We start from the raw sequence: 12,169 nt of genomic DNA, 5'->3' as shown, positions 1-12,169 counted from the left end.
GGAGGGATACGGGGAGAGGAAGGCGAGGGATGCGGGTCCACACCAGCGGAAAGCTCCGGTCCCCCCCGAACGAACGGAGGGATGCGGGTCCCGGTCCCCGTGCAGAGCCGGGGTCCTGAGCCGCGAACATGAGTCTCTCCCTTCCTTCTTTCCTCCTTTCATCATTTCCTCTGTGTTTTCTCTGTTTATTCATCGCTTCTGTTCCCCCAGATCTTGGCTGAACCCAAAGCATCACAAGTTATTATTTATATTAACCGGCAGGTTTTTCTCACAGTCATTTTGTTTAGAGAGCGTTAAACGCGTTTCTGGGTGGGGAAATGTCCTTTTGGTCTTCTCTGCATATCTTAAGTTGCGGGCGCAAATTATATTTGCTTTGATTATTACCAGTTTGAATGCATTAATTTGATAGTTATTAAAAATAATGTGGGCTTAATTCTCGGCACCTGCAGAATATCATTTGGTTTGCAAATGAAACAAATTGAAACTCGGCAGAAAATAGGCAGCTCCTGCGTGGTGATCCTGTAATTCTGCTCCAAATTGTGCTTCCGAGGGGCCTGATCCTGCCTGTCCCAGTGATGCTCAGGACTCTGTGCCCTGGGCTGGCTGGGCTGCGGGAACAGTGCCAGGGCTGTAGCTGTGTGCACATATTATGGATCTGGCTGCTAATATTTGCATCTCTTTTTATTCATTTTCCTCCCTCGTTCATTCCTTAAAAGCCACGTGCCCCCGAACCCCTGGAGAAGAGGAGGTTGGCTTTTTCCTGATGATGCTGTAGACTCCAGGGGTTGGTTGTTATCTTTGGTTATCTAGCTGTATGAGTGGTGTCGATTCTTCATAAAGCTAGATAACCGAAAGTAAAAATAACCCCATTACACGCCTGAGGAGGATGTGGAGAAGAAAGGAAATTCATCAAAAGGAAGAGGAGGAAAAGAAAAAATGAAAAGAGGAAAAAAAAAAAGGAAGAGAAAGGAAATGAGAGGCAGAAAAAAAATGGGGAAAAAGACAACTTTCAGAGTCTGGAATTAAAACCTGAGGTAGGATTTTTTTATTTTATTTTTTTAAGAACTCATTTTCCTCCTGTGATTTTAAGAGTTTACTAATTCTGGGCGTGGGGAGAAACCGTCTGTGTTGAGAAAGACAAGGATGTTGCCGCTCTCTCCTCGGCCGTTAACCGTAATTGAATTAACAAAGTAAAACTTCCAATCAGATTATGAATTAGTTAAGTCTAGGACCCAGACTACAGATCAAGGATGAACTTTCATTGCATAACCAGTCGTAGAGCATCAGAGAATCCATAAATCAATACAGATTACTATGTTGGATTATCTGTTTAATAAAGCAGCAACAGAGCAATGTTTATTAACGGTTGTTTTGCAAATACGAGTACTGGATTCTTTTTCCTTTTTTTTTTACTTCCCTCCCCCACTCTTCCCTACCTGTTATACATTTAATTTTCTTCCCTGACAGCTATAACTTGATATCAGGATTAGAAAGAAGGATATGGTGATTTGGAAAATGGTTTCTTGCAGTTTTCTTTGTTTTTCTTCCCTAGTATCTATCCAAACACTTTCTTTATTCTTTTAACCCTTTGTCTATGAACATTTCTTTGCATAGACTCAAGATTCCAAGACTGGGGATTCACAAAATATATAGATATATATAACTTGTGTATGGAACCGTGTGAGACTATTTGGGAAACTTGATTTTGCTTAATTTATCTTCTCTGCAAATCCATGCTGATTCTTACCCCGCTTTACTGGATTATGTGCCAACCTCTTCCTTGTGGAAACTGGGATTTTTTTTTTACCTGCTTTACTGTAGAAGGGGATTTTGGATCAAAGAGGTGAACTGGGTGCTTCCCACTCATTTTTAATAGTGAGACTGGTTGCCTTAATTGCTACCTTCAAAATACAGCAAAATATCTGCAAAGGTGTCTTGATGTTGCTTAGAAGAACACAAAGATCTCATGGTGGATTAAGAAAAAATAATCTCAGAATTCCAAGGAGAGGGAAAAAAAAGGAAGGTCTTAATAATAATAAAGAGCTAATGCGGGTGACGGCACCTGAACTAATTTTGGAAAGGAGCAATTATAGCTTTGTGACTTTATGAAAACCCTCTTGTGAGAGATGTAGAAATGAGCTGACTTTTGACCCATGCTGGACCCGCTCGTTTTGCTCATGTGCTCATCAGGATCTTTAAAAAAACAGAAGGGCAGAAGAAACTGTCCCTTGGCACCTCATCCAGGGAAGGGCTGTAGCGCTGCGTGTGACACGAAAGATTTATCCTGCTCATATGATTGCTTGAAATTAATAAACAAGGTATTTTTCCCCCTCACCCATGGCCCTGTAATTCAAAATAATTTAGTGCCTGTGTTAACTGGGAGTTCATGTAATGATCTTCTTGGGGAAAGCTTAGGGAAAACCTCCTCTCTGTCTTCCCGTCGAGGTTCACCTGGGTGCTGCCATTGTTCCTGGCGCTGTTCCCACAGCCCATGTCGGTGGTGGCAAGGGAAGTTTTTACAGGCTCTTATATGATTCCCTCTTCCTTGTTGCCTTCTTCTTTCTCCTCCCTGGGGCGAGTGAAGTGCTGCTCTCCTGGCCAGGTGGCTCATCCCCAGTCAAAGGGGGACATTGCAGAGGACAGGGCAAGAGGGAGCGAGCTCCAGAAATCATTTGAGCTTTGATCCATGGACAGGGAGAGAGCATCCTCCATGGAAGGGGAGAGAGCATCCTCCATGGACGGGGAGAGAGCATCCTCCATGGAAGGGGAGAGAGCATCCTCCATGGACGGGGAGAGAGCATCCTCCATGGAAGGGGAGAGAGCATCCTCCATGGAAGGGGAGAGAGCATCCTCCATGGAAGGGGAGAGAGCATCCTCCATGGAAGGGGAGAGAGCATCCTCCATGGACACTCACACCTGAGTGTCTCGTAGGATGAGGTTGGACACTCTTGGCTTTGGTGACAGTGGGGTGTTACCACACAGAGCTCTCCTCCTTCATCCTTCCCAGGCAGACTGAGCCTCGTTGCTGGTCCAGATGGACAGTGTGGATAGTTGCTGCTCCAGCCAGGCTGAGGGACTGGGATGTGTCTGTGGGCAGACACCGGCACTGAGCAGTGGCCTGAAGTCCTCGTGTGAAGAGGGGCGGTGGCTCCCCAGGAGGACAGGGGACTCTTCCTCTGGGTGAGCACTGGGGAGCTGCCATGTGCCACCCCCCATTGGCCGGCGTCTTCGTTCAAGGGGGGGGGAAAGCGCCTTTTCTCCAATCAGGGGCTGGGAGCGATGCCATGTGAGCATCTTTTGGTGTTCCTGGGTGACCAATCCTGGTCCGTGTGGCACTGCCATAGGCTGATTTTGATGGTGTCACTTGCTTGGCTGTAACAAAGGCACGGGCAGGAGTGGGGGGATGCGAACTGGGATGAGGACGAAACTCGGCCAGGAATTTGGCAAACCATGTGTGGTGGGCCCAGACCCAGGGGCAGGATGTGCCTGTGCTGGTCTGTGATGGAGAGGGTGGGTTTAAAGCCCACCAGGCCCGACCTGGCTCTCTGGAGCCCGTGCACCTCATTTCGAGCTGCAAAAAACTCCCCTTAAAATGGCTGTGACTGTCCCCGCTCAGGGACGTGGTGACACCATGGGGCTAAAGCATCTCCTGGTCACCACCCATCCCTTTGTGCTCCCAGCCTGGCAGGGCGAATGGGACCAGTTTCACCCCGCTCGCTGCCCCTTGACCATTTGGTGGGTCCTTGGGGGTCCCACGAGCTTTGCCACGGCCCGTGGGCTCTGTGGGTGCTGTCGGAGCGTGTTGCTCTTCGTCTGGGTGGAGATTCCTTTTTAATTTGATTTTTGTTGTGGGGGGTGGCCATTCCCAGTGGCAAGACTGGCTGCATGGCTGCGAGCTTGGCTCTCTCAAAGGCTTTTAGGATAGTCTTGCAAAGAGCTGATTTTTATTTTTTTTCCCCCTTTTCTCTCTGATTTGCTTCTGGAGTGCACTAGCAGTAAGCCCGGTGTATTGGCATGACATTGATCCAAATTGCAGTTTACATGTGGCCATTTAAGCTTGCCTGGACACTATGATTTGACTGGTTAACACTCAGCACTGTCTACTCTGTTCTCCCTTCTGGCCATATAACTGCTGGAGACATTAATAGGAGACACATTCGCATGTTCAGGAGCAAGGGATCAGCTCTCCACATCCCTTCTCTTGCTTAGCAGCAGCTTGGAGCAGGGAAAAAAAAAAAGGAGCAAATGCAATACTAATTTTTCCGTGATTCGGTGAGTCATTGTGAAGAACAAGCCTATACAAACATAATTATTGAAATTTATTAATTTCATTCAATAAATCCCCTTTAGCTCCTGTCTTTAATGCTTATGCCAAGGATACAGAAATGCAGCAGGGCATTTTGTTGCTGAGTCCAAAGCCCTTTCACACCACTCTCATCATATGAACGATGCGCTGTGAGTCAGGGGACTGGCAAAAGTGGCAAAAGTGCAGAAATACTCATGCTGGTTGGTGCTGCCAGTGGATATGAACTTTTACTTTATGATGGACAAAATATTTATATTTTTTAATATTTAATATTAGAAAATTCTCACCCCCAAATGATTAAGAATAGTTAAAAAATATTTTTAAATAGTCGGGATTGTTTGGTGTTGGAGGAAAAAAGACATTTCCCCACTGAAGGAATTTTCTGCTGGTCTTTTCCAGTTTTCACCTGAAAACAATAGGAGGCCCTGATGGCTCAAGCCTTCTAGGTCTCCCTAGAGCATGTTGTCCCTTTCTCTCCCCAGCATCTCCCTCTCGGCACAGTCCCATGTGCCGTGGGTTGGGCAGGTGTGGAATGGCACTGCAGTGCCACCACAAAGAAATCATGCTGATACAATAGGAATATGTGTGTATCTATACAGATACAGATATAATTCCTTCCTCCAAGCAGTTGCATCCAGATTTGGTGGGAGAGGGGATGGTTTTTAAAGGCGCTCTCTCGGCAGGGCTGGCAGCCAGCAGTGACTCGCTCCCAGCACTGCTCCTCAAAGCTCTGCTGGTTTTGGGGTGTCAAGGTTGTGTAGCGTGTGGTCCAGCTGGTCGGGACGGGCTTGGGGGAATCTCTGTGCCAAAGCAAAGCATGAGGCTTCCTGCCATCGGTACCTATGGGGGTCAAAATGCTGATTGAAGCCTCCAGCCGCTGGACCGGGGCTGAGAGGGGAGCGCGTCTTTGTGCCGAGAACAGAGTCTTTCCTCTTCAAACAATCAGGGCTTCAAACCCCTGAGCGTTTTCAAGGGAACGATTTTTATGTCGGGATTATGATAAACCGGCTGAGTGGGCGCCATAGGAATCAGATCAGGCCCTGCTTTAATTTCAGCAAGTGGCGGGTGTGTGGGAACGGAGGCTGGGGCGATGCTCGGAATTAACCGTCTGGGCTCTGGGCCCCGGCTCCCCCGTTTCGGAGTACAGACCCGAGGAGGGGTGCGGGCAGGGTCATCTCGGCCCTGTCCCCACCGTGGCTTTGCCGATGGGTCTGGCCACCGACCCACAGCACTTTGCAAGGTGCTTTGCACCACCCTGTGACGGTTTTAGAGTAGCCGGCGCCGGTCTCTGTACGGCAGGAGCAGGAGGGAGAGGGGATTTCTTAATATTCCAAGCTGCAAACGTGGTGCTGAGTGTCCAAAAACGAGACCGGGTGGCTCTCACTGCACCCCGCCAGGGGGGAAGCGGGTGGCAGTGCCCCGAGGAGGTACAGCTGCAAGGAAAATGATGAGCTCTGTGGTCTTCAGGCTGCTGGGAGGAGACGGGCGCCAGCGGGCAGGTCGCTCAGATGCAGCCGGGGTGATCGGATGTGAAAGCGGAGCCGCGGTTCTCGCCGCCCGCGCCGGCAGCTTCGCCTCTCCGCGTCGCCCGCCGCGGAGGGAGGTTCTGCAGGCCCGGGCTTGTGTGACAGCGTTGCCAGCGTGACGGGGGGCCCCTAAAAATAGTCCTGGGGCCGCATTCCGGCTTGCCCTGCGGGATTTTCAGGGACAGATATAGAAAGGGACGTGTGCGTGTGAGTCCCGACACCTCCCTGCTCGCCGCCTCTCTCTGCGAGAGCAGGGGAAGGGGTGGCAGCCGCCGGGAGCGGGCGGGATCTGCTGCCGGGAAAGCTGTGGTGGCCCTGAGAAATTCTGGTTCAGGAGCCCCGGGCCAGCTGCTGTGACGGACCCCCCGAATCCTGGGGCTGGGATTCCAGGTGGGGGGTGTCTGCATGTACTGAAGTCTGTAAAGCTAACGGGGAGGTCTTGGATCGGTGCTCCTGGCTGAGTCCATCTCTGGTTATCAGTGGATCGCAGTCTCTTACTCGCTGAATAACTCCAGGATTTATCCTGCTACAGCTGAGACCAGACTTGGACCTGGCATCTGTAACTGTACAGCTAAGCTGTGTAATCCTCATCCAGCAGTGGTGGCTGCGGCCTGAGCTCTGGCTTTGACAGCCCAGGCTAGGTGTAAAAATCATTGTAATTCTACTTTCAGGGGTTTTAGTACTGCTGGAGCAGGGACAAAGGGGGTAGTGCCAGGATGCTGGAGCAGGAGGAGGGAGCATCCGCATCGGGTGCATCTGCTGGGTCTCGTGTGAAGAATTTTTACAGGCAGGAGGAGGATATGAGATGGACCTTGCTTTGGGACAGGGAGAAAATTCAGGCTCTCAGAGGAAAAAGAGAAAAAAAGGCAGATTAATAAGTGTGGGGAATGAAAAACACTGGACACTCATTGGTGTGGTGGGATGGCCTGGCCTCGAGACCTGTGTGTGGCTCAAGGGGCCTGTTTGGCTCATCCTGTGGCCTTGTGGCATTTGGGTCAAGGCAGGTAAACCAGGTTTAATTTGACCTTCATAAGGTTTCTGCCTGCTGGAAGCTCAGAACACATCCTTTGAAAAAAAACCACAAAAGCTCTGCTGGATCAGCATGGGAGCTCTGGGGAGGGGAAAGTGGGTCCCCAAGATCCTTGTCACCCTTATGGAGGCACTGGGTGCTCTTTGGCAAGGAGGAAGATTTCTCCCTGGGGAATCTGCTTTGTTTCATCTGTCCCTCCTCCTCTGGCTTTTAGTAAATTTCTGCTATTTTAGGTAAGAGTGAAATACTCATCTTTTACAGTATTTCTTAGGAGTGAATTGCTTTAGGGATTCCTGGGCTGAACCGGGCAGGAATGTGCCAGAGCCAAATAACCTTCCTCTGGCATCAGCAGGCACCAGCTGCTTGGGAAGAAAGTGCTTGAAACCCTACAATTATGGGATAATGTATTCCAAGAGGGTTTCTTGGCTTTCCGCTCCTGAGCTGGAGAGTTTATATCCCCTCCCTGATCCTTGTAAAATGTTGCTGAACTTGGATGTTCTTGTCACCTGGCCCTCCACGGTGCCACAAGTGGTGGCAATCCCTCCGTGGCAATTGGTGGGGGCTTGGGGCTGAGCAGGAGGAAAAATACCCCCAATTTTCTGGCATTTGCTTTGAATTTGCCTCTGTGCCCTGGTTTTGGGAGAGGAATCATATCTTTGAAAAGAGATGGAGGGGCACTGGCCTCCACAGCCACCTATAGAGTCAATGGGAGAGTGATGGGGAATTAATAATATAACTTGGATTGTTCAAGGGAATTAGGCACATAATTCACTCAGGAACTTTGATTAATCCTGCCGGGCACTGTCAGTATCCAGGAATTTTCTCCCTGCTGGGGCCTGGTGGGGAGGTACAGGATTAACCCCTCTGGTTGGTGGGAGGTTTGAGGTCTCTGGATGCTGGGCTGGGCTGGACAGGGACCACGGGGGATGGATGGCCCTGGGCCACTGCCCCACCCCACAATTTTGCAGACAAAGCCCACTCTCTGGAGAATTTTCTCCCATCTTCCTCTTTGTTTTGGCTTTGAACAGCAAAACCCACTAACACACACTAACAAACACTTCTTTTTTCTTCTTCTTCTTCTCTCTGTCTCTCTTTTTTTTTGTTTTGTTTTTAATGAACAAAAGTTGTTTTTAACCTTAAACCCATCCACCTGCAGGAGCATCAGCAGGGTGGGGTGGGTTTTTGGAGGGAGAGCTTTCCTACCGAGCTGTGCATCTCCTTGCTGCTCTTTAGAAAACCACTGATTTTTGGAGAGGTGGGGAGCAGGAGGAAGCCTGGCTGTGCTGCCTGGCCACTCTGCCCCCTCAGCCAAGGCTCTGCCAGCACCAGAACAAGCCGGCCGAGAGGCCGGAGCGAAGGCAGAGCTGCCTCCCTCCTCCGGTGCAAGGGATGGCCCCGGCGCGGGTTGCCATGGAGAACCGGGATTACTCTGCGCGTGTGTGCGCGGGGTGGGGGGAATATCGGGGGTTTTTTTAAACATTTTGGATAGAGTGCGATGCCGTCGGCGGCCGTGCTCACCCGACCTTGGGAGCTGCAACCTCCAACCCCATCCCCATCCCCTCCTCCCCTCCTTCTGCAGCCCCAGCTCCTGCCCCAGCCCCTCCATCGGACTCTTATCTCCAATAATCCCCCCGTAAGAGGGCTTTCTGCTTGTTATGACACCCAGTGAAAGCGTGGGAGAAAGATCCTTTCTTCGCCCTTGTCCTCCACAGCCAGCCACTGGCCTGAATGGGAGGCTTTTTTGTGTCTCTGTGTGCCTGACTAATTGAGCTGAAGGACTTGCGTCTGGAAGGGCTTGAAAGGGACTTTTGTTGCCACTGCGGAGTTTGTGGAAGGCGAATGAGCCCTGCTTTCTTAGGGAACGCGGGTCCTGGGCAAATTTGACTCTCAGTGCTCACGCCTTCGGGTTCTTTGGGAAAATTAGAAAAAAAAGGGTGGTGGGATTGATTTTTTTTTTTTTTTGGGGGGGGGAGGGGGTAGGGTTTTTTTTTTAGAACATTATTGGCAGCCCCAGGCGCTGGAGAATTGAGTCTGGCAAAAAAAAAAAAAAAAAATTTTGGCCCTGCAAGGTTGGGGAGCTGGCTTTAAAAAAAGGGCTTGGTGAGATGAGTTTAAACCAGCTAAAAATAACTGTATCTGGAGCCCCTGCCTCCAAAAATAACAGTATCGAGAGCCCTTGTTTCCAAAAATAACAGTATCGAGAGCCTCTGACTGATGTTTTTTTTAAGGCCCAATAATCAAACTCCAAATTTCCCCAGTGGAAATTGTTTCGTGGTCCAAGGGCGCTTCCACATCCCGTTGCATTCCAAGAGGTGATGAGCATCAACTATCACAAGGTGGTTTGAATGGCTGCTGCAAAATTCCTCTTTTCCTCTTGCCCTTAAACAGGAGTGATGAAAAGTTGGGATTCTCCCTAAAAGTGCTTGGTGCAGGATTGTCCCCTGGTCACTCCTGGCAGGACCAGTGATGGTGTGGGCGAGCAGGAGGGAAGCCTTCTGCTGTCTGGAATAGCCCAAACCTCAGATCTTCCTTAAAACACCCACAGACTCGGTAAGAAAACCGAAAGGTTTTGCCACACAGTTTTGCCACACAGTTTTGCCCAGACTCTTCTCCGTTGGGAAGGCTGGTTTGGGGCACCTGGGACTGTCACCCCTGGTGGTGTTCCTGCTGCACCACGTCCCATTCCAGGGATTTGGTGTTTTCCATATGTCCCTGCCTTTCGTGATCATATGCTGGGTTCCTTCAAGGACCAGCAGTACCTTCTCCCAGCCTGTCTTTTCCCCACAGCAGGGCCTTGTGAAGCCCAGAGCATCCCACCTGGAAAACACCCCTAGGGCAAGGAGGGGTTTGGGGGAAAATAGGACTTTTGAGGCAGAAAACTCCTTGGCATGTTGGAAAGGTTGGACAGTGGCTTTTCAAGTGGCTGGTGGGAGAAATGGGGAAGAAAGCGGCTGTATGGAGTCACTTTGCTTCCGTCGCTCATCTCCCATGGGACGTGCAGCCCCTGCACCTCACTGAGAAGCTGCTTGAAATTATTGACAAGAAATATGTTTCCTTTGTAACTTTTACCCCTCTCTTGTTTTTCCCTCATTCCTGTGATCTTACAGGTCCCTCCACACAAGGAATAGCTGTGGGAGCTGCCAGGCTCCATTCCACCCTCTGTGTGGATACACACTCCTGGAGAGTGTTACTTGGCAGTTGATTTCTAATGCCAAGGGATTAAAACATTTTGAAAGTTGAATTTTTTGATGGGCTGATGTAGAGGCTGCAAATGCCCACAGCACCTCTTTTCTCACCCTGTGCCCAAAGGCCACAACCAGGTGCCTTCGGGAGTTTTCCAGGGCCAAAGAGATGCATCAAGAATAGGGAAAAGCAGAACAATTGGGTTTGAAACAGAGGTGGATGTGAGCAGTGAAACTTGACAGAGAAGAAAAGGCAAAAAGAGGTGAATGAACAGGGGCCTTTTAAATAAAAAAAACTAGTAAAAATTTTAAAATCCCTTTTGGAGCTGGTGCCAAACCCCTTTTCACGTGACTCCACTTGGGACTTTTTAAATTCAGCAATTTCTGCACCAGTCCTTAACTTACCACTGTGCTGAACCCCAACACTGGTTTTCTGTCCTGCAGCCCGAGGTCCGTTCTGCCGCAGCTCCGGGGGTGCCCGTGACACCAGGTATCTGTTAAGTGCCTCCTGACTTGTTATCTTCCTGGGAAACAACAATTTCTGTGCTGTTTGGGTGCTCGTGAGGCAGCATCGAAGGCGTTTGTCCCCTCAGCCCCACGCCAGGGTGAGGCAGTTGCACATCAGTCACTAGTGAGGAGCAGCTGCCAGCGCCAGCTCTGTGCCTGGGCACGGCTGTGCCCACCAGCACCCCCAGCCCTTCTGCTGCACAGGACTGGGCTTTCCTTGCCTCCTTTTTTTTTTTAAAGAAATATATTTCACAATAATTATTAAAACAAAACCACCCAATTCCAGTTTTGGAATGATGCATGAACTTGGAAATTGGGGCTTGGAGTCAAAACGAGATGAGTGGAGCAGAGCAAGGCTTCTGCTTCTGCAGGCTGGGGGGGCAGAAGACAAAGAAACCAAATTGCAGGTGCTTTATTTTTTTAAAAAAATATTATTCTTTGTTTTGTTTTGTTTTTGTTTTTTTATTATTATTTTCCCTCACCCTTTTTTTCTTCTTTTTTAGTAGGGAAAGGGCTTAGTCTTTTTTTCATTTTCTAAAGTGCAAACCTTGAGTATATTTTACACTCTGCAGAGGCCTTACCAGCCTGGGACCACCTTAACAAAACAAAAGGATTTATTTTTTTTATAACTGACCAGTAGTTCTGGGCTTTTGCATTTCAGAGCACATCAGATTGACTCTAAAACAATGATTTTTATGGTGTCTCTAACCAAACCCCTAAAATCTGGGAAATTCTTGCCATTGCACAGATTATTTCTCCTGTTCTCAATAGCTTCCAGATTAAATAACAAGAGTTTTTAATTAGATGGGAAAAAAAATCAAATGTAAAAGGAGGTATAGAAAACAACAGAATAATCAGGAGATTTCAGAAAAAATGAGGAATAATTTTTAGCCAAACACAGCAATAATCCTAAACCGCTTAATTATTGCTAATCAACACAGCATTGCTACAAAATATTTAGAATTCTGCAATGCATCTATTTCTCCACTTTACAGCCCATTGTAATAGTTACAATTCCTGCAATCCCAACATTTGGTGAGCATGAGGCCACGCACCCAGAATTTTCCTGTTTCAGTTCCCAGCACAGGGGCCTTTGTGTTTTTGGGGCTGGGATTGGGCATCGGGGTTTTTCCAAAGGTTTGGAGGAGCAGGGCAGTGATCCCACGCCGTGTATGTTCCCAATACACTCTGGGCATCCCGAGATGCCAGGTGGGTCACGGGGATGTGGACGGGGGGCCTGTGCCACCTCTGCCATCCTTCTGCTCCTCTCTCCCTCCCTGGAGGACAACAGGCTCATTCAGCACCGGGGGAAACCATAATTTATTTTTTTTCCTCGCTGAAAAAAGCTGGAAAAAAAAAGAAGAACGGGATCTTGGTGCGTTTTGTGACTTTGTTTCCAGTGGACGAAGAGCCGGTGGCTCCGTGCCCACCCTGGTGAGCGGGTTGGGTGTGAACAGCAGAACCCTCGTGGCTGCCAGAACCTTTCGCCGCACCACAGGGAAGGTTTCACCTTCTGCTGAGAGTGGCCTGCTTATCCCTTCCATTTCTTTTCTTTCCTTTTCCTTTTTTTAATTAATTTTTAAAAAAATTTTCTATTTTTTATATTTTTCTTTTTAAA

At 48.9% G+C, this 12,169-nt stretch overlaps 1 long non-coding RNA gene across 1 annotated transcript in view; it reads left to right on the top strand.

Annotated features, from left to right (window-relative positions):
* The first annotated feature begins 930 nt into the window (after positions 1–930).
* Positions 931–12,169, top strand: part of LOC108644282 — a 23,610-nt gene continuing 12,371 nt past the window's right edge. The window contains exon 1 of the long non-coding RNA XR_001923177.1: positions 931–1,034. This is a non-coding gene — a long non-coding RNA (uncharacterized LOC108644282). The remainder of the gene's footprint in view (positions 1,035–12,169) is intronic.

Source organism: Manacus vitellinus, unplaced genomic scaffold, assembly GCF_001715985.3.
Source record: "Manacus vitellinus isolate BGI_N305 unplaced genomic scaffold, ASM171598v3 scaffold_106_pilon, whole genome shotgun sequence".
Taxonomy (NCBI): domain Eukaryota; kingdom Metazoa; phylum Chordata; class Aves; order Passeriformes; family Pipridae; genus Manacus; species Manacus vitellinus.
The sequence above is the reverse complement of the archived record's forward strand: the minus strand, read 5'-3'. Positions and strand labels throughout refer to the sequence as shown.